Source organism: Caloenas nicobarica, chromosome 1, assembly GCF_036013445.1.
Source record: "Caloenas nicobarica isolate bCalNic1 chromosome 1, bCalNic1.hap1, whole genome shotgun sequence".
Lineage (NCBI taxonomy): Eukaryota > Metazoa > Chordata > Aves > Columbiformes > Columbidae > Caloenas > Caloenas nicobarica.
The window spans coordinates 80,082,307-80,104,901 of NC_088245.1; the positions used below are offsets into that span (position 1 = coordinate 80,082,307).

Consider the following 22,595-nt stretch of genomic DNA (forward strand, 5'->3'; position numbering starts at 1 on the left):
GCGACTGTTTAGTCAGAAGTTTTAACCGACTCCTTCAATTCACCATCTCACGGGCCTTGCTGCTTAATAAAGACTACAGGGTGTTGAGAAGCACAGTATATTATTTCATTAAGTGCTTTTCGGGAGAAGGGGATTTAGAAGTAAAACTGCTGGCTTTGTGTGGCAAGGTTACGACCTTTGACAACTTTGGAGCTTATCTCTTTCATCTTCCCACTCCCCCGAGACCCCGAACTTGCAGAGGGATGGAAGTGGGTAAGCCGGGGCCAGACAGAGTCCAGCATTGTTGTGGGGCTGCCTTCTCTCCCTCTCCCTCTCTCCCCTTCTCTCTCTCTCTCTCTCTCTCCCTCTCCCTCTTTTTTTTCCCCCTAAACAAAACAGATCTGAACTGAGCCAAGGAAACAAAAATGTATTGTTCCTCGCAGATGGAAGCGAGTGTCGCCTAGGTAACCAGATTAATCTCCTTTTTCTCTCCCTTCCTCTCTTGTAGTGCGGTAATCGGTGGGCTCTTTTCACAAAAAAGCCAGCCTCAAAGCTGGGGCTCTAACTAGGTTCCTAATTAGCTGCAATTTACAATGAAGACAACATGATGAGATAATAGAAATTTGCAAAATAATGACATACCTCAGCAAAATATTCCTCCTCCTAAGAACCATTTTTATACAAAAACAATAAAGAGGGCCCTTCTAAAGCAAAGCTGGAAAATGGTGGTGTATTATGTGACACAGAACATTATTGTTCGCCTCTTGTTCCCCCAATCAACAGCTTATTGTTTGGCATCTTAAATAAAAATGACTCAAATACAGGCCACATAATGATCTCCATTGCGCTAATACACTGTATATACAGAGTAGTCAAAAATGTACCCAAGCCAAGGCCAGTGGGGCTGATAAAGTACCGGGGCCCAGAAAGGTAATTTACAATACAATGCTCCAAGTATTATTACTGGTCTTAATCACACATATCTTTCTGATTTCTGTCAGGATGCGCTCTGACATCAAAAAAGGGCACCCGAACAGGGGGCAGCTAGTTAATGAAATATGATGGATCGCATTTGTTTTCATGTAGTGGTTAGCTCAAACGAAGCAGCCTCCAGACTGTTAGCCAACAGTCTTCTCTTGTGCAACATCAAAGGCTCCCACGGACGGGGGGAGAGGGGAGGGCGCGGGAAGGGGGATCGTGGGGAGACAGCGCAGAGGGAGGAGCGCTGAGCAACTCAAAGGACCATTAATCGTAATCTCCACCTTATGTCCGAAAGGGGAGAGCAAAGAAATACAACAGGCCAGGGCCGACCTGCCACTGATTTCAAGAAGGAGCGTCAGCACCTTCATGCATGGTGGAGGAGTGGCACGACTGCCGCGCTGCTACTGAAATTTGATATTTTGCTGCACAAGGGAGGCTTGTCGGTGCAAACATGAGGGGCATATCCCCGAGGAGAGGAGAGGAGAGGAGAGGAGAGGAGAGGAGAGGAGAGGAGAGGAGAGGAGAGGAGAGGAGAGGAGAGGAGAGGAGAGGAGAGGAGAGGAGAGGAGAGGAGAGGAGAGGAGAGGAGAGGAGAGGAGAGGAGAGGAGAGGAGAGGAGTTCAGGGCACTTTTGATCTCAAGAGAAATGTTTCATAAAGAGCAACGGATTTTCTAAAACTGTGAGGAATAACAGCAGCAGCCACAACAAAAGTCACTCCTTATTTATTTGTGGACTCATCACTGTTGACTGTTGCACCTGGAAATATTCAAGGACTACCGATAAATGCAACTACAGCCACTTTGGGCAAGGACAGGAAAGCATTATCAGGCACCACGACCCGGTCTTTTGGTTCACAAGTATGGCAAGAAGCCTAACTTCCTTCACAGAGTAACAGAAAGGAATCAGAAATGTCATATTATAGAGAGAGCAAACCGAACATTGAAAACCTCCAACAGGGTACTTGGTTCTAGCTCTATAACAAGGTCCTGTAAGACAGTTTAAAATGAAGGTTAACCATCCAAGGCGGCATTATAATACTGCTGCCATCTGTTTATACAACTTCTTTCATCTTTAAGGATCTCAGAGCACTTAAATGGTATTATGAGTTTGCTGAGGACCGCTGCTGAATACGTTAATGATGAACATTATGCTATACAAGAATAAGAAAAATAAGCAGATTTTAGAAGTACCCCAAATATATCCATTCTAATGACCACTGCCCATGAGATTTTAAACAGGAGACAGAACAGACTGGACTTTGGGGTTTAAGATGGTATTCAAAACACTCATACAAGAAACACAGGGGTATCAATTTATCCCTAGTCCCCTTGGAAGTGTAATATGACACCTTTAAATCAATGACAGTGAGCATTCGAACAATAATTTTAAAAAGCAACACACAAATTTAAGGCACAGAAAGGCATTGAAAGTAGGCTTCAATTCTGGAATTGTGTCTGCTATAAACAAACATACCCTGGGGTGTGCAGAGATTTCTAGGAAAAAAGAGAACAAGGTGGACAAATGCGAAGCACTCAGTCTTTAAATGGAAATAAACAACAATAAGTGATTGATGGTCCAATTCTGATGTGCTTACTCATGCTTAATACTATTATCTCCATGTAAAGTCTGACTCAATAGGAGTACTTGCAGAATAAGGTGTTATTCAGTGCAAGAGCATCAAAACTGGTTCTGAAAAACAAAATTATGTATAAGGTACTTGAACTGCCAGTAAGGCAGCCCTACTCAAATAAATGCTGAGCATCTTATCCTATTACTTCTCCCTGCACGGGAGCTGGCAATCTACCAGAAGTATCCTGACATGCAGGATCAGGCAGCACCTAAGAAAAAAGCAGGAAAGTCAAGAAAACAGCTTTGAACCCATGAACCTAATTCGGTGTAAATCCTGTGTTGACATGACTGAGCACAGAAAGAAACAGAGTCACTGGTACTTCCTTGCAGAAACTGAAGGTCAGACCTAAAGATTTGTGTGTTAGTTTGTTTGCGTTTCCAGATACTATATACATTTCTGTGGAAGACTGAATATATAGCCTCATATAAAAAAGCAGACTCAATTAATGATTTAGATTTCTAAACCCAGAAATAAGCTTTTACCTGGAGCATTTTTCTCCTTCAGAGCTTATACTCTACTTTTGCTTAATCTATCTAGAGGTTTTATTACTGTATTCTTAGATAATCCTGTGTGGAACAGCCACCATGCATGGAGAATTCAGAAAAGCAGGAACAGTGCTGCTGCCCTGTATATCCCGTGCCAGAGTCAGACCAGCAGCTCTGTATCTGTGCAGTGTGGTATGATTAACACTGGCTTGCTGTTTTACACAGAAACATTAACTCTTCCCAGCACTTCCCCATCCATCCAGGTCCTTGGATGGATGAAATAACTCAGGAACAGTTAGTTTTCCACAATTGCAGAGCTCTATCTGATATTGCAAGCACACAACACAAATTGCATTCAGTGGGATTTCTGTACAATCAGCAGCTAAAGGATTGGGACTTTTAATATTAAACTTTCTCCATAACAATCATATCCCATGTACTGCACCACAGGAGGCCAAAACACCAGGCCTGATCCTGCAATCCCAAATCCTGTCATCCTTATTATTTCTTTTAAGCTAACGGAACTATTTTTGCAAACATACGTTGCAAGGCTGGACACGCGGCGCATGTTCTTCTCCAGCATCCCAAGTGGCTGGTACAGGCTGAGTTATCCAGCACGAACCTAACTGAGATCATCTACACTGTTCCCCTGGAATAGCACCTGCGCCTTTGTGGCCCCAAACTGCTCTGACAATACAAATTTACAAACAGCTTTTGAAACATGACTCAAGCATCCTTCAGTATGAGCAAAATCTGGTGTGCGACACAACTGGCTTGCCTTTATTTTATTATCATTATTACCACTCCCAGGCTTTGGAGAGCTGTGCCTCTCAACACATATCTTTAGAATCTCTAATAACCTTCAGTCTTCCTGCATTTTCTACCTTTGAACGGCTAGCAAATAGAAAAAAAAAAAACAAAAAAACACCAAACAACGATAACAACAAACACAACAATGAAAACGCAAAACCCAAACAAACATAAATAAATGGGTTCATGCAGGATACAAGGAAATCCATGCAGCTAACTTAAGTTTAATGTTCTTCAACTCTTTTCCTCCTTTCTCTACCCTTGCCCCTGCCCCTCAGGGGAGGTGGGAGGAATGGTTTAAATCAATAACCAAAGGCTTCAATTTTACAAACCCTTGAGCCATTAGAGCTCCGAGTCCTCGATGCACCCGTCATAACCTCCCCCACCCCAGCACGCACATATACACACACGCACATAACACACATATAAAAGAAATACTCCCAGCCTGGCATTAACCATGTTCATTCAGTGCTCTTTACTTAAAGGAAGAAAACAATTAAGTGAAACCTTGAAGTAATCTCATTCTGCCTATTTAGCCTCTTCATCCCTCAATGTGTGGTTAGTAAGTGTTGCAATCAGGGGCTAAGGCCTGCTATCATTCGGCCTTAATTAAAAAAGACACAAGCAGTGGAGCTGTGAATTAGAAATGTAACAACGCACTACCCCTGATTAATTCGAGGCTCATGTTGGATTAATAACTCCAAACAAAGAACAAAAGGAAATTGTTATGCGAATTGCAGCCCTCCCAGGCCAGACAAAGGTCAAATCACAGGATTTCAATTTCATCCGGAGTCGCTTAATCAACTCCCTCGGAAGGAAGACCATATGCAGTTCTGAAAGCTACCCATTGTAGTCGTGTTGTCACTGGACCTGAGACACGGCACAGAGATAATCCCAACTATTCCCATCTTTTCTCCTTCTTGGCTGTTTATTTTCACCTTTTCTTCCCCAGTTTCTTTTCCTTTTTTTTTCTTTTTTCTTTTAATATGACAGAATCCCTTAATTAGGGCTAATAACTAAGGAATAAGGGCACTATCTGTCAGAAAGCAGCTTTTGTGGCTGCTGTCCCGTGGAACCACCCCAGCTCTTGCTGCCCGTGCGGCTGCAGAGGCAGCCCCTCATTTTGAAGTTGGTCTTCTCTGGCAGCAGAAGCCAGGTATTGCTGTGTTTCAGCATCACACAGGCACTTACAAAAGCACTCTTGGCGGGGGGGAGGGGTGTCAGTATAGGACGTGTTGCGTGCATTCAGTGCACCGCCTACATGTTAACACAGAGGTCTTGTGGGTACCTTAGCGGTGGAAGAAGGATATTACTGCCCTGCAGACCTATCTCTGACTGAAATTAAGCCACAGAGAATAGAATTGCATAGTTTCTTGCTGTTTGTCCCCAATGAAATGATGATGGAGCAAAGCTACCCTCAGTTTCCATGATCTAAAATACATTGTCCCTCCAGTGAGCAGACACAGAGCTAGTTGCTCACTCCCACCAAACATGACTTCTCAAGTAACTCGCATGGCAATGCGTTTTATATGGACTGTACAGATCATGCTGTATAAAGAAAATAGGAAAGCCCAAGTCTGCCTAGGAACCTGGTACCTCAAGCCCAAGAGTGAGTATAAAAGCCTATGGGAATGGAAAAGGAGCAAGGAAGAAGCTTCAGGGTGGGTATCCGCAACAGAGCTCATTCCCACCCTCATTGCCTTCTTGAAGGGTTCTGCCCATTAGCCCCATAATGTCAGTTTGCCACACAGCTGCCTGCAGCTGGCCCAGCCAACACGGTGCAGGTAGTCTCCCTCTCAGACAAATCTCTAGTGTTTATACACAACATTTGAAAAGGCACGCTCGGATTTCTTAGTGGTTTTTGGTTTTGGTGTGCGTATTTTTGTTGTGTTTTGTTTCTGGTTGGTTTTGGTTTTGTTGGGGTTTTTTGGTGGGTTGTTTTGTTGCTGTTATATATATATTTATATATTTTTATATATATATATATATTTATATATATATATATAGATATAGATATATTCTGTAACAGCAACACAGTTCCAGACCAAATTTACTTTTTCCAGGAATTGGCTCCAGCAAGGGGTCAAGAGCCAGCAACACTTCCCACCTTGACGTAGACCTCTTGCTTAACTCAAATTTCTCCTGATTTACATGGAAATGAGATACAAAGATTTAAGAAACAGTCCTCTTTTACTGGTCCCAGATATACTCTGCATATGCATTCATTATCTTTAGGATGGCTGACAAGCACACTATGACTCTCTGACTCGATTTTGCCAAAAGAGGTATCTTAAAGTCCAATAAAACTCCCCAAAACCTGGTACTGGTACCTGGCACTGCATCAGTACTTTCAAAACCAGAAACCACCGATGACTAAGGGTTAGGATTCACATATTAAAACACCTCGGGAAATACAGACTCTGCAGAAGCCTCTTACCTGTGTTAGGCGCTGGAATAAAATTGCAGGTCGCTCGATGAACTTGGAAGAAGATCTTTTTTGACTTTCAGCTTGGGATCATCTCCACTCAATTCTGTCACAAACCACGCTTGTTGTTCTTTCCAAGGGACTGCTTACACACCTGCTGTCTCTGAATCAGCTGTTGAAGGGGAAGAAGTGGTTCGTGAATTGCCCCATTCTGAAGCTCTTTCCCACTCAGAAATATATGCCAGCTTTAAATACTAACCCAGTAAATGATTATTCAACTTCTCTGATTATTTCCTTTTAAGTATCTGTTCACTTTTGCTTTACATATTGATTTCTTAGCATGCAACCAAAAATTAAGATGAAATACCTACTGTGCCATGGAAAAGGAGAGTCACATACTCAGAAACTCTTTTGCTTGTGTTACACCAAGTCATTAAATCCAAATTACATGGAATGCAAATTCTGTTAGAAATAAATCCCTCAAATGTTCCAGCAGCTCCAGAATGTAATTTTTGAAATCTGTTACTATTAGAAGCTCAGCAACAACTGATTTTATGTGCACTACCAGTTATTGTAGCTACTTCCACTCTTCAGTGCAAAAGTAAGATCTAAGCTTTAAATGTGCAGCTCCAAAACTTTAAACTGCTTACTGCCTGTAAAAGAAGGCAACCTATGTGAGGACAAGCTTGTCCTTTCCAATTATTCCTATTACAAGTTCTGGGGAACAGCTCTTCATCTCCTTGTCCTAAAGTGACACCACCCTCTTGGAAAAGTCCTCCTGCTTTGTAATGAATTGCGAACCTGAAGTTATCATTCTGTGATACAAAGCAATGATTCAATGCGTGTAGGTAAATGACAGTGGCCCTTGAGTAAAGTCAAAGACTTTATAGCAATTGACTCCACTGTAAAAGTTTTTACTGAAAAACACTGCAACACCTTTTGGGCAAGTGACTATCCCGTGTTGGTGCTCATTTGTGTTATTTCTTTGTGGCAAGCAAGCGGTTCACTTCAATAAAATCCAAACGGACTCCCCTCGGGCTGCACACCAGCATCCTGCAATACCGTTTTACACGAAGCGTCAACTTCTGGCATCACCTGAATATAGAAGCGTTTCAGCTTTTATGTTTAAAACTAGTTAAGTTTGTAGCCTTCACTCTAACAGGGGAAAGACTTGCCACACATTTCCAATGTATTCTAATTAATCAAGGACAAATACAAGACTTTCTCCAACAGTTAGCGCACACTCATGAATTTTAGGGCCTAATTTCATAGCCCTGGTCCCCAGGCCCATGAGACTGTTACTCCTCTCAATACAGGACACGGTGCACACCCACAGGAAAAGGGTGTGCAAATAAACGCAAGACAAAACTGATGTGTCAAGAAAAAATAGCTCAGTATTTGGTCACCAGAGTGACATCCACTGGTATTGTAATACAAAAAAGGCACCTAAGACAGCTTTATTCTGCTTTCTGCAGAAGAAGGCAGGGACAGGTAGGTATTGTGGCATTTGCTCCACTCCTAACCCAAATGACAGCGCAAGCCAGGTAGCCAGCAGCTCCTGTCGCTCACGTCAGATGAAAATCAGCTACAAATCCACTGAGGCTGGCAAGCAGAAAAATTTCTTTAAGTGGCCACAGACCCCACCAGCCCCTACCACCAAGTCAGGCACATGGATTCTGTGTCTCGAAATCAAACTTTGCCCGTCTCCATAGTTCCTGCATATGCTGCTGAGAAAAAACAACTTGCAAGCAGCTAACTCCTGGCTGGGGAGAACAGGTGTAGCCTAAAAACCTTCCCAACACCACTTCAGCACAAGTACTTCCCTCTCTGATGCAGCTACGCTGAGGCAGGTGGGAAGAGAAGGCAAGTCCCAGTGAAGCTACACCTGGGGACCAGCAGACTGCCCTGTATTTCCAGGCAATCCCTCAAAATCGCAGGTGGCTCAGAGCCTGTCTATTGCTCCTTGCTTCCCTCAGCTATCTTCAAAGACTGAAGGGGTCTACGTGGTTTTATAAATCCCAAAGCATCAACAGCAGGCAAGCATTTAAAGCTGCTCTTGACTTGCTCTCTTCTCAGTAACCATCTCGAAGCTGTGCACCTGTTTCTTTAAGCGAATAAGCTAACAAATTCCTCTGATTGTACTTGAGATTTTTTTTCCAGTCCTCTCCTTTCCCTCAGAAGCTTCCCCTTTCTTGTCCCTTACACTGAAACAAGCTGCCGGTGAGAGATTCCTCCGCTGCAGCTCCTACCAAGCACGCAATAGTTTTCATGTATCTCTACCTCACTGACTCTTCATCTCTTTTCGAATCGCAGATAAGAAACAACATTTTCTTATCTTGCTAAGAACTGGGCACACTTTCCACTTCTGTTACAATATTACCCATGTCCGTAAAGCAGGTGGAGGAAAAAAAAATGCATAAATACAGCAGTTTTCTGCCAAATTCCAAGTGACAATTAGGACCATGGTTTTTCACTGGGTAGTACTCCAAACCATACTGCAAATGAGCAGCTGTGTCAAATATGATGAGATGTGCAGAGAAAACCAGTTATGTCAAGCACGTCTCTGTCCAAAAACTCAACCCAACCTGCCAAAGATAATGTGGGTCCTTCTGTTGACCTCTCCAAAACGCCACTTCAGTTAGAAAGATAAGATCAGAACACAGCAAATTAGGTTCTACTTCTGGGTATTTTTTCCAAAGAAGTCCAGCACCTTTGCTTAAGCTCAACTTAAAGAATTGCCCATCATTTCTGAGAGCTGCCGGGCAGCCGCTGTGCACCAGTACAGAGGTGGCTGCCCCTCAATACTAGCTGGAATTAAGTAGGGCAGGATACACGATCCTCATTCCAGTAAAGCAGTTCATTATACATAATTAGTCCCATTGATATAAATAGGAAAACATGTACTTAAAAAAAAAAAAAAAGAGTAGGGCAGGAGGACATCTACCTTTCTGCAATAAAACCACACAATGAATATATCCAATCTAAGCACACTAGAAGTTACTTTCCAAAAAGCCCAAACAATAACCGCGAACACAACCACATGGATTACATGTTCTTCGCTTATGGAAAAAAATGGAGTAATGTCTTGTATTTTAGGTAATATGATTATTGTCTGATTTTCTTTTTTTTAATGGAAGAACTAGGTTTACTGAAAATAATTTGTGGGAAGCTGTTCCTACTTAAATAACTAAAACACAACCAAAAAAACCCAACAATAAAATATCTCAGTTTTGACAAAATTTCCGTGACAGCTCAGATATGCAGAATAGAAGTCTCAGTTGCTAGAGAGGCTGGACCTCCAAATCAGGCAGAACAGAAACTTAACCTGTTTCTACCACACCGCCACTACCACTGTAGCTCCTGGAGTGTTCTGGCTTCTTATGAATTGTCACAATTTCTTTGAAAGACGAAGTTTTTATTCCAAGACATAAAAATATTTCATGATTTTTTTTTTTTTTCCTATTAGGCCAGCTTTAATGGTAAATACAGGGATTGCCAATTAATGTTATAAATCCAGAAACGCAGTAATTTTTTTCTTTTAAGGTGATTAAAAGTAACTTCCTTGTAAAACAAACTATAATACTTTCACTAGGTGATCAGGAATCTTACTCAATTCTTCATTACTATGAGGAGAAATTACGCAAAGGAGTAAAGACCAAGAGTCTACCCATATTACCTAAAAAGAAAAAACCTGGAAAGAGGTTCCAGAAGCTTGATAGGACTGGATCCCATGGAGACTTATTTCACTTTTACTACTTTTTTTTTTTCCTTTTTGTGTGTGTGTGTGTGTCTGTGTGAAATCTGTCTCCTTTGCTTTGATGCCTTTGATTGAAATGTATTGTGTAAGTGACTCCTGTTTGTGTAGCTCACAAACATGAGTACCAACAAAAGCCAAAACATACAATTTGGAATATTTGCTTGCTGACTAAACACTTTTTCTTATATCTTTCTTTGCTTGGAGGGTAAACTGTTAGTTTCAAAGCGGAATGACTGCTTCGCTAAGTTGGTAGCAGACTGTTGGTACAGTACAATAATTAAAGGATCTTAGTTCTTAAACAATGCTGATAAAACAGAAATCCCTCTCCCTTTTTTCTGGATTACCTTTAGAACTGAAATCAGAGCATGTTAAATGAATAATAATTTGCACCTTCTGTGAATGATAGAAGATTGAATCAAATTTTAACTAGACTCTATTTGTAAATCCCTCAGGATGACATAATTACTATTCGACACATACCTTAATTAGCTGTACACATCTATTTCATAGTATTTAACAGGTTTAAAACAGCTTTTATTGTCTGTTGAATGGATGTTCCATTCTTATCAAAATGAAAATAAACCTGAATTTCCTGAACTGGAAGAAATTTGCTCACAAAGTAAAGAAATTACCTGCTGTCCCTACAGTCAAACAGTTCTCTTTTTTTTTTTTTTTAAGCAATTTTAATTTTGTTTCACATTCGCTAATGGTACAAAGAACTGATAATGCACTGATGTGAATTTTTGATGCTGTTGCTTCATTCATTTTGACAAAAAAGATCCCAAGGGCACTGTCTGGTAAAAAACAAAACAAACAAAACCAACCAACCAACCCACCCAAAAAACCAAAAACAACCCCCAAATAAAACAAAACAAAACCACAAAAAAACCCCAAACAAAGAAAAAACCAAAACCTGCTCAAACACTCCAACTTTTGCACAGAATTTAAAATGAATACAAGCCAAGCTGGGACATAATTTCTTTTTCTGTTTCGGATTACAGTATGATGTTACCTCTAGAAAGCACTATTGCTAGTGATCCTACAGCGTTTTTGCTCCACCATAGAGCAGAAATAGGCTAAAATTTGGCTAAGCCATCCCTTCAGGTGAAACCGAAAAATTAGCATTTGAGACCTTGATCCTTGTGTTGCGTAAAAGCAGGTACTTGCTCACATGCAGATGCTGTTCTTCAAAGTATTGGGCTCTGCAGAGCAACACAGCTCAGCTCATCTACCGCAGGCTGCCCAAATTGCAAGCACAACCTTCCATAAAATGCTCCGCTGCTTAATTTTGCTGACAACAAAAGCAAACGACAACGACGATGATTATGTGCAGACACATGTGCATGTGGTATGTTTAAATTATTTTGTCAAGCTGCCCCAAGTGAGATTAAAACGTTTACTTAAGTACTTGTTTTACACTCCGTGTCATTTGCTTTCTGTTCTCCCTAAAATTTAATGCAAAAGACCGTGGGCTCTTCAGCATGACTCACTGTTCCTGGGGCCAAATCTAAATGAAGTTGCTCAATAGTTTAGGTCCTACCCCTCCCAACGATCCAAAAGTCATCAGCCTACTACTTAAAATCATAAGATTTGCCATAGTGATGCTTAGAAATAAAAAGACCCTAAAACATACACAAATGCCTTCCAATGCATTTGAGAACCTTTTGTTTTTCTTACTTCTTTAGGGTGCCTCCATGGTGTACTTTCAAGTTTTTCACTGCAATTCGTTGAAGTAGAAATTTACCTAAGTGAAGGCTGAGATTCTCACACATTCATGTAATCTCAAAACTATGAGGCTTTACAAGACATATTACATATTGTAAGCTTTATGACAAAATTGCAGGCACGCTGTTGGCAATGTACCCTGTTTCGTCACTGAAACCAAATCAAGTAAAACAAACACAAATAAACTTATTTGGTCAGGAATGCTTGTCATTTCATAGTTATTAATATGTTTCTTCCACTGTGCATACTGGAATTGTAAATGCCCAATCATTGAAAAGATAAGGATCATACTTAAACATTAGGTTGATGCAAAAGAAATTACAGTTTCGGACCGTGAATTTTAAATCACTATAACTAGGCTGAAACACATCTTTATTAATCAAAATAGGAACCATTACAATCCACGCAGTTTTGCCAGTGAGAAATAAGTTTGTTGATTCTTGTGGTGTAAAAATCTGTGCTTCAGGATTTGACACACTCTTGGAAAGCATTTTCTGCATCCTGCTGGTTGTGGAAGTGTTTTCCCTGCAAAAAGTTGTCGAGGTGCTTGAAGAAGCGGTAGTCGGTTGGCAAGAGGTCAGGGGAATATGGCAGATGAGACAAAACTTTGTAGCCCAATTTGTTCAACTTTTGAAGCACTGGTTGTGCAACGTGCGGTCGCGCGTTGTCGTGGAGAAGAATTGGGCCCTTTCTGTTGGCCGATGCCGGCTGCAGGCGTTGCAATTTTTGGTGCATCTCGTTGATTTGCTGAGCAGACTTCTCAGATGGAATGGTTTCACTGGGATTCAAAAAGCTGTAGTGGATCAGTCCTGCAGCAGACCACCAAACAGTGACCGTGACTTATTTTGGTGCAAGTTTGGCTTTGGGAAGTGCTTTGGAGCTTCTTCTCGGTCCAGCTACTGAGCTGGCCATTGCCAGTTGTTGTATGTAATCCAGTTTTCGTTACACATCACAATCCGATCGAGAAATGGTTTGTTGTTGTTGCATAGAATAAGAGAAGGCAACACCTCAAAATGGCAATTTTTTTGATCTTCTGTCAGCTCATGAGGCACTCACTTCTCAAGCTTTTTCACCTTTCCAATTTGCTTCAAATGCCAAACAACTGTAGAATGGTCAATGTTAAGTTCTTTGGCAATTTCTCGTGTAGTTGTAAGAGGATCAGCTCTGACGATGGCTATCAGTTGGTCATTGTCACCTTTTAATGGCCGACTACTATGCTCCTCATCTTCAAGGCTCTTGTCCCCTTCGTGAAACTTCTTGACCCACCACTGCACTGTGCGTTCGTTAACAGTTCCTGGGCCAAATGCGTTGTTGATGATGCGAGTTGTCTCTGCTGCCTTATAACCCGTTTTGAACTCAAAAAAGAAAATCGCTCGCATTTGCTTTTTGTCTAACATCATTTCCATAGTCTAAAATAAACAGCAAGTAATAAGTCAGTAGCAAAAAAACATAAAGCGAGAAAAGTGCATTCAAAGAATGTATAACACAATCACATTTATTTCAGAATGTATTCCAATAACTAACGGCAAATTTCAACAACGCAAAAACCGCGATTACTTTTGCACCAACCTAATATATCAGTCTGACCCCATATCTTTCTCAGCAGATTGTGGGATGGGTATTTAGGCCAAGATGCTTTATACCTTACCAGCTCCTTCCTTTGCATCTTAGTTTCAGCTTAGCCTTGCTGTGGCCTCGGCTGTAGCAACATTCCCAACAAGAGAAGGTAACTGGCTCCCTAAACTTTCTGGAAACTGTAGAGGTTAGAGCCAACACCTGCAAATCCACTCCAAGTATTGGAAACTGATTGGAAGTCAGCGCAGGCCAGGAGTAACAGGCTGCTCCGCTCCCATCACGCGCTCCTGCAAACAACCCACTCTGCAATCTCCTGCAGCAGCGTCTGTCCCCGAACAGCCCACAGGCTCCTCCCGGACAGTACGCTGCGGGAACCTCATCTTGAGGTGACAAAAAAGATGGACCGCATGTTGCTGCAACTGCATATCTATCTTCAAATCATTACCCTGGAAAAGAGAAAAGCTATTTGTACTCTCCCCAGTAAACTTGCCCTGTTAGATTTTCCTAACATTGCAATAAAACTTTCCTGCCTGTCATGCCAGTTACTTCTTTTGTATTGGAAAAACTGCAAATCACAGGGAGAAAAATGCTGCCGTGTGTAATTAATATGTAGCATTAGAACAGTACTGGACACTCTTTAATTACATAGAGTACTGTTGATATGCATACCCAAAAAAATCATATTGATTACTTATATATCATACTGGAAAGAGAAGTAGTTTGAGCTCAGCCAGCTACCCAGGAAAAACTACAGGAGGCCAGAGAAGGATTTACAATTCTTTTCCGCTTAAATGACATCATCTGTAAGGAAACATGCATTTTGATGGAGTGCATTATAGAAGAACATTGTGGAGGTTTAAAAAAGCATGATAGGAGATCCAGGCAGCAAAGATTTTGAGTGTCCTAAAACGGATGGTAGTACCAGCTCACGTGGACCACCCACAACGTTCTATCCCTAACTGAATCCTACTACCTTATAATACTTAGGCTATATTATTTATTATTTGCATTATATATTATTTGCATTGCAGTATCCCCAGCAAGGCCTCCAGCAAACCCCGTAGGAGTATTTTCATGTTTGGCTGATTAGTTTTGCAAGTGCATAAAAATATTTTCCTTGTTGCCTGAAACCTTGACTTCAGTGCAGAAATGCACAAAAAGTAGGAAATAAATCTGATCATTCTGTTTTCCACCTCCAAGTTAATAAAACGTTTAAATGATTAACTTATAAAAATTAAAGATGAAATTAATAATGTGAAGAATGTCTCAAAATTACATTTAGTGTGTCAAATTTGAAAGCACTTCTGTCTAACTTCTGCAGAAGCCCCAAGTAACTGAAGACCTGTTGAGTGTAGAGCATAGGCATCTGAACCATCAATAGCCATTTCAAATTTATTTAATATCTCTGTGGAATAAGTGACAATAACAATCAGCTAAGATGGTATCTGCTTTGTATGGCTGTGATTTCACCATGAATGCAGTAACACTTCTATTTGAAACTCATTCTGGGAGTAACACTCGGAAAAATAAATTAATGTATATGCTTCTCCAGAAGAAGGAAAACTGACAGAAGCATCAAGTTTGCAGTGTTGGGTATTTCTAAACATGAATTATTGTAAGCAGAAATATTGTCTCTACATACTGCATGTTGGCACAATCACAGTTCATTCTTGTGTAAATAATGTGGGATTGCATTATACAAATTGCAAATATGGCACTTAATTTTATTTAAAAAACCCCAACTGATGCAATAGCAGCTACCGCAAAATTGGCATAGTAAATAGGTTAATTTTTATCAAATTTTTCCTTGGGCCTTTCTGACAGTTAATAAAGATACTTTATGGAAGTCATACACTCAGTGACTCTGCCTATGCTAGTGAGGCTGATCCAACCAATTACAATAGGGTGAAAGGAGACTCTACAAACCTACAGTAGAAAAGTGAATACAACTGACTCATCTAAGTGATTTGACTTTATTATTTCCTTTGAAGGAATCTGAAAGGAGAATTCCTAGACTTTGATTAATTTGGACCTGGAACAACAATATCATTGGATGGAGAAGTCAGTCCAACAAAGAAGAAAGAGTGGAATAGATTAATTCTTTACCAGCCATTTCCTTTGGTGAGCTTGAGCTGACAGGCATTACCCTATTCTCAAAAAACTAAAAAAGGTCCAAGAGGGAGTTGCCATGTAGTAGGAAAAAGTGAATGGCATATTTGGGATCTGGTAGGAAGAATACAGCTGGAAAAAAATTTGGTATTAAGTCCCAAAGTATAGCAGATCTGTGCCCTGATTAGCTTACATTCATCCAAACCTCCTTCTGTGCCCTGTGTTAGATTAGGTTGTGCACACAACCTATTTTCTATTTATGTAACATCTGCTCTGCTTTGAGATTGTGAGCAAGAACATTTCCAGGCTCCAAAGCAGGATGAGATTACAGACTGCCAAACTGAGCTGAATAAAACAAGGCTGGAGCCACAAGATTTAGGTTCAACTCGGATTATTTTAAAATCCAAAAATGTCTGTATTTTGTTCTAACAGAAGTGATTTTCCACATTTATAACTCCTTGCAGTTTCAAGAAGGAAGGGAAACAGAGTGCTTAATTAGTAAAAGTTCATCCAGTGCTGTTCTCTCACATGACCAGAGTGTCGAGTCTTGTGGATATCATGTGTAGTGCCATAATTAAACCTTCAGCCCTGATTATTCAGAGCCTGGAGAGTCATCTAAACTCTGTTGTTTGGACGTGGTGATGTTCTCCTACCACTGGAACAAAGACGGGAGTCTGAGAAGACAGGCAAGGTCCAAGGTCAGATGATGCCAGTACAAAAAACTCCGACCTTGTGGGAAGGTTTCATGGACCGAGAGGGGAAAGAAGCTGCAGTGCTGCTGAAGCGGAGGGAGGCAGTGGGGACGGCCACGCAGGATCCTCCCGGCCCCACGCTCCGCCAGAGATGACCCGTTCAAAAGAAGGGGAAGGAGGGCTCTTTCCTACGAAGCAACTAGCGATGTCTGTGGTAACATCTGCAGTAAAATCAACACTGGTTCATGTGAAAATCATCTACGTGGGCAGCAGGACCACAATTTGGTCTGCAGCAGCGACAGCCACTATATATGGAAGATCTATTTAATTTTTTTTTTTTTTAAATTGCAGCAGGCAGAAGGTTAAACATCTGAGCAAGATGACTGACAGGACCACAGAGCTCTTCTTACCTTCCTGCTGGACTTGGCTTCACTGATCGCAACTCACACTCACCGGCAAAGTACATGTGAGCTGAGGAGATGCTGCTGCTATTGAACTCACAGTTCAACAGCCCCACCAAAACTGTGGGAGCCCACCAAAAAAATCTAACTCAAATTAACAAACTGGCCAGATAGTGCGTTACCAGTTTGATTATCCAAATACCTTCAGTCGGGTTCAGTGAAATACTGTAATAGTTCGCTGACAGTCTTAAAAAGAAAAAAAAAAAAGTTTTAGAAATCTCTCTTTACTTGGCCACGATTAAGGGTTTTTTCCTTACTTAGAGAAGTCTGCAAGACAAGGAATGCCATTCAGCTAACAGGGACTGGCTGCATCAAAAAGCGGCCAGGATTTCTCCCTCTCCCCATTCTTCCCCTCCCCAACACAATAGATCTGAAAACAAAAGACAGATTATTAGGTTTAAGTATGTAGCCCATTCTCCACATACCCCTTCCCCCCTCCTCCCACCCCTTCTTCAGCACATCTGGTAACCATGTGTGGCAAGTGCTAATGAAGACTTTCCTGAGCGAGCTACAATTAGTTCCGACTGCTGTTCGCCTCTCTCGGCTGTACCGAGGATAAAAACCAACACAACGCAAAACAAAATCTTCCCTTCACTGTTCCTGAAACCTCCTCTTGCCCCTGGGATTCGCCCCCCTCATCACGCTGCTGAAATTAAAACAAAAAAAAAGTGTAAGCAAATACTTTAAGGCTCTCTTCTGATGGATTTTTTTTTTCTATTTTAAATCAGCATTTTATTCATTTTGATTGAACGCGACAGGCAGGCAACAGTGTTTCTATGATCCTGTCTACAATAGAGAATTGTTAAACAGATGTCCATTTTTTTTTTCCCTTCTATCTTGGCAATATTATACACATAGCAGTTTTATCTGCTTGAGCAGATCAAATTTGCGTGTGCGTGTGTGTGCGCGCGAGCGTGTGTGTTGCCATTTGGAGTGATTAGAATAAGCCGCACAGAGGCAAGACGTATTGTGCACAATTAAGCCCATCTCCAGACCGCACATTTTTGTTTACTCTTGTTCTCTTCCCCTCTCCCCAATCAAGCTACTAATAGAGCTGTTTCAAGTTTCAACAAGGACCATATTAACTGCCGGTCTCCACATGAAAGAGAATGCCAAACCCCAGCCTCTCCCCAAGATCTAAGCGTCAGCCTCCCTGTCCTCCTTTACATTTCTCTCTGAAACTGTTGTGGCCCTCACCTTCAAAACTCCTAATGATTCCCCCAAGTAGAGACCCTCAGCGCAACGTAAAATTTCACAGCGTGAGACCTGATGTATTCTTTGTCATGTCTCTCAGCTGTGTCATGCAACATGAGTGCCACTGACCAACCCCTACTTGAAAGTATGTTCCCACTAAACAAACAATCCGGATAATTGCTGTAGAAGTGATGATATCTGCAAACATCATATTTCAATTATACCTTATTCACGCAAAAAATGGCTACGACCCTCCTACGCCTTTTGAACAGCGCTGTATATTGAAATGCAAAAAACTAAGTTCTAAAAGCAGAACAAAAGCAAAACTGATTCTTTAAAAGGAGTTATTCTCTTAAAATACACACGTATCTACTTGCCAAATGATTTCTCAGAGAAGATGATAGGCTGGAGTAATGCAGAGAGGGAGGAACAAAAGGGGTTTTAATCATGGTTCGGATTAAAGAGTTGTATAACAATTGCTCTCCCTCCAGGCATATATACTGTACACGCTCACTGTAAATGATCAGCATTTAAAGAAACAAAGTGCACCATGAAGCATTTAACATAAAGACAGCTGCATATATATTAACACTTTATTAATCAAAAGACACCGGGTATCTTTCTCACTCACAATACCAGAAAACAGCACTAACGCACACAAGACGAACAGCCAAAGCTGGGTAGGAATGTAGCTTCTCCCTTAGCCCAATTTCAAGTACATAAAACCCACCAAAAAACAAACAAACAAACAAAAGCACAACACTTTTTCTAATTTGAAGGCCTCTTTTTGGACAAAAAATATTGCTTCATCTCCACATAGTCTTGTTTTCCTGTACACCAAGCAGGGAGTAGAGCAAAGCTGTTGCACTCCTAGCAATATTATTCTATAAAACATAAATTTTACACTTTGAAGAAAAGGCTAATTCTACTGGTAATGAATACCAGTAATAACTTAATGAGTCACCGCAGTACACGCTTTAAGGAGGAGCTGGTGCTAATGCGTGAATAATTATTGACACAATTAAGTGCCCAACACTGGGCCTGTTAAACTGCTTCTGGCACGTGAGGGCTCCTTAACAGCTCTGCGGTATCGTACAATGACCCTAAAAGGTTTTAAAGTGCAGAGAGCTCCCCTTTGCTACTGCAAGGGATCCTCAGATCTCAACGCTGTTCCCCGCCAGATAACGCTGAATTGCCAAGGATTTACATCCCATATGGGGTTTTGCCCTGTTGCCGGGCTGAATAATTAGCTATTTACCGATTCAGTAAACAGTAAGCTCACCCTTTGACCTGCCCTGGTATAGACTGTCTGGTCTGTAACCCCGCCGGGGGCTTCCGCCTGCCTAATGGTCCCTCTGTGAGCTGGGGCCGCTGCTGGAAACGCGGCTGCTCCCTTCCCACCGGTGGCTCCGAAGGGCAGGACCCCAGCGCTACGCCAGCCATCGAGTCCTCAGCTCAGTGGCCGGCGGGGGGGTTGGAATTAATCTCCAGCTCGCTCACCTACGAAAACTTGCTTGAAATTGAAAAAGAGTACTCGGCACCAAAAAAAAAACTTCCTGGGTGAAACATCACCAAGCTGTCTCATCGCACTGTCTGTCCAACTGACCTCACCACACGTGTGCGCCCACCCCAAGAAGCTCAAGCCCCCTTGGCGCCCTCACGCACACTCAGCTTCTCTCTCTACTTTACAACATGTGTGAACAGACAGATGTCCCAATTAAACACCAACCAAATCTCGGGCCCCGCCGTGCATACCATGCTTATCTCTGACGAGTTCAGCAGAATTGCCGGAGATATTTGCGAGGCAGTATTATCATCGGGAAAGCCATAAAAAAGTCACCTCTGGCAAATAACTCTCGACCATGTTTCACAAGAAGGGTGTTCGAGTCCTCTGAATGGACGGCGCTGTCTCTAAGTCAAAAGTCCCTGCCAAGATGCCTCATCAGTTACCTGGAGCGACATATGCATGCGCACAAGAATTGACCTTTTTTTCTGTCATCCTGAACTCCCTCTGACCTTCCCCATGCTGTTCCAGCACGCGCATAGGTCCATTAGATGGACAGATAGGCAAGCAGACAGGTCAGAATATTTTATGTTAAAATCTGCACTGCCCCAGTGCTATCACTGAGGGAGCCCCCAGCCCAGGGTTAATAAGGGAAAGTTGGAGTGTGTAACAAGGCAGCTATCGTGTTTGAGACGCTGCTCACAGAAGGAGAAAAAGAGAAGGATTCTCTGGGATGGCACAGCATTGCTGTCTTGGTCCTGCCAATATGAGGACACTGTTAGTGGGAGAGACGGCAGCAAGAACAATTACGAGGAAGTGGACAATTAAGCGAGTTATAATCAAATTCTGCACGCAAATACCCTGTGAGAGACCACGTGGCAAAAAGCTGGCTGGTCACCACAATGTGCGAGTCTCCTGCGCTCCAGAGCTGCTCCAATGGACAGTAGTGGGACGCCATTCCACAAGGAGGAAGGACGGACAGACAGACAGGCTGGACAGACGATGTCTGCAACGGGCGGTCAGAGAATCCTCCCTCCTGCCACAGTATCCCTGTCTGACTTTAGCAAAGCCATCAATCACTCTGCATTTTCTCATCTGCAAAACGCAAATAAAGATGCTACTATCTTTGCAGGATGTTGTAGGCACACATTCACTTTAAAACCACGTGTTGTACTGTACATAACAAACAAGAACAGGAAAGCCTGACTGACCTGAAAAAAACATATCCTGAAGTAGAAACTACCAAACACGGTCTAATACTTCTCACGTAAGAGAAGGCCTGGAAGGGAAAGATTTCATGAAAAAATAAATGGCTTAATTCATTTCCAGTTATCAGGTAACTGGAGATAGGCATCCCAGTCCTTCTTCCTGACAGACACCACAGGCCAAAATCCAGCTTACTGGGACCTGGAGCACAGCTACCGGTTGACCACGTCCCACATGATGACACATTGCCACAGGTGCACTTCCACCACACTTCCCACAACCTGAGGCCCTACCTGAAACACTAGGAATCAGTGTAAGTTGGGAAGAAGATTGGCAGCATGCATTATGAACTTCTGAAGTGTACAGTAAAGAAATCAAGATTTACTGGGGGCCACATGAGGACAAGGTGGACTTTGCAACAGCTTCGCAGTTTGTGCACCCATCCTAAGAAGAGCATCCCCTTCGCTGCCCCTTCAAGCTGTACGTGAGGCAGGCACCACGTAATCCCTGTGACCACACCTGGGAGCAGCAACTGGGGAAGAGACCCTTACTCCCCCTCCACTTCAGAGCCAGGCACCTGTAAGTCTGGGTTTTACAGACACCAAATTCCTTTCAAGGATTTAGTGTCTATTTAGGTATAAAGGCAGTGACTCAGAAATAAACCTAAGCACCTTCAGGATATAGTCAGGAGGTGGCCACAAATCATCACCTCACCAAGAGAGGTCCCACAGTGCACTGCACAGTGGCAATACAATGCACCTTCAAAAGTGCTTCTGCTTGTCTGGGAAAAAATAAATAAATAAACAAATAAATAAGCTGCATGAGCTATTTGTGGAAAAAATCTGGGGCTTTTCTTTTTTTTTTTTTTTTGGTTCAAAGGCAAAAAGTTACAGAGTGGCAAAGTAGTAAGTGGGCTTTGTCACTTGGAAATCAATGAGCTGCCAGTGAGTTTCACTCGTAGCTGTATCATGCCAGCTTAATGGCACCAGATCCTTCATAAACAGCTCTTGACCTCCTGCCCTGACTTGCAGCAGGAGACAGCTGCTCTAACAAGAGCGCTCCTGCAAAGCCATCTCATGAGAGTTTGTGTGGTGGCATTTGGGCAGGACTTCGCCGGCCCTCTGCCGAGCGGCCAGCGCTGCCCAGACCCAGCCCTCAGTAACTTCCAGGCTGCCCTTTCTTTTCTGCCACAAATCAAACGTGCAACAAAATATTGCCACATCCCAAGGGTATATTGACACAATTGGGACTTCAACCCCAATTTTGCCCTGCATTTTTCAAATGGCTTTATTTATCTTAAGATAAAGCGCATGTACTTTACCAATAGGCTTAGGTCCTGATCCAGGGGCCAGACATGTCAGTGAATATACTGCACATTGGGTTGCCTGAGGACGGGGTCCCTCCTGAGGTTCTGACCTGTGGCTCAGCTGCAACCAGAGCTACAGAACCCCGAGACACTTGCATAATTAGTCCCCCTAAAAAAAGAAAGAGATGATGAATTTTTTATGACTTGCAGTGCTAAACGTATGTTTTGAAGTTAGCTGGTGTGAAAACTGCAGGGAGAAGGAATCAAACTTCAGGCTGTTGGTCATAGGTTTTCATAATGTGGAGCAGAAAAAAACAGACATTGTGTTTGCGTTCTATTTCTGGGTCTTTTAAGCTGTAACAGCATGAGTGGTATTTGCATCAGGAGTTACCATATATCATTGCAAGCAACATATGCATAGATGGAAAAAAGATGACGGCAGCAGCAGGTTCAGTGAAATCTCAGGATCTCTCTGTGATAGGGACCTGCTAAAGGTTTGGTTTTATTTAGCGTAGCTTAAAATGTCATTGGCATATGTGTTTCTCAATTAACACCAATTTAATACACTCCAGAAGTGTTCTATTCTGAGCACAGGCTTCAGAGTTTACAAAGGATCTACCCTGACATTTCAGTACAGGATATCCAACCCCATTTACAATCAGGAAAGCACATTATGAAGGCTAGATTTTTTTTTTTCCTTTGACACTGTGTAATGTTGCCTTTAATGATAAATACAAAAGTCAGAAAATCCTAGC

The 22,595-nt window shown here is 42.1% G+C and overlaps 1 protein-coding gene and 1 pseudogene across 1 annotated transcript in view; both read right to left on the reverse strand.

Annotated features, from left to right (window-relative positions):
* SOX5 (SRY-box transcription factor 5) overlaps positions 1-21,935 on the reverse strand; it is a 359,749-nt gene extending 337,814 nt beyond the window's left edge. Inside the window, exons 1-2 of the mRNA XM_065649584.1 lie at positions 21,856-21,935; positions 6,324-6,483 (exon numbers count right to left, since the gene is read on the reverse strand). The gene's annotated coding sequence lies outside the window, so the exon portion shown is untranslated. The remainder of the gene's footprint in view (positions 1-6,323; positions 6,484-21,855) is intronic.
* Positions 12,169-22,595, reverse strand: part of LOC135988667 (histone-lysine N-methyltransferase SETMAR-like) — a 104,967-nt pseudogene continuing 94,540 nt past the window's right edge.